This window comes from Eimeria mitis, genomic scaffold, assembly GCF_000499745.2.
Source record: "Eimeria mitis Houghton genomic scaffold, Emh_scaff1927, whole genome shotgun sequence".
In the NCBI taxonomy this organism is placed as follows: domain Eukaryota; phylum Apicomplexa; class Conoidasida; order Eucoccidiorida; family Eimeriidae; genus Eimeria; species Eimeria mitis.
The window spans coordinates 2146-2482 of record NW_013570249.1 but is presented as its reverse complement, the minus strand read 5'-3'; positions in this window follow the sequence as shown (position 1 = coordinate 2482).

Genomic DNA, 337 nt, shown 5'->3' with positions numbered 1-337 from the left:
TGCGGCGTCTGAGTCTCCTTTTATGCTGAGACGAACACTTGCTGGAATTACCGACTGAAGGCAACAAAATCATTTATAATCATATAATCAAAATCATTTATTTTTATTTTATTTATTTTTTTTATTTTATTTTTATTTTATTTATATTTGTTTATTTTTATTTTATTTATTTTTTTTATTTTATTTTTATTTTATTTTTGGTTCGTTTCTTTTGTTCATTCTATTTTGTGTTTTTATGTTTTATTTCTTTATCTGCTTCTCGTTTGTTTTGTTGTTTAGGGTTTAGGGTTTTAGGGTTTAGGGTTTACGGTTTAGAGTATATATATATATATATCTG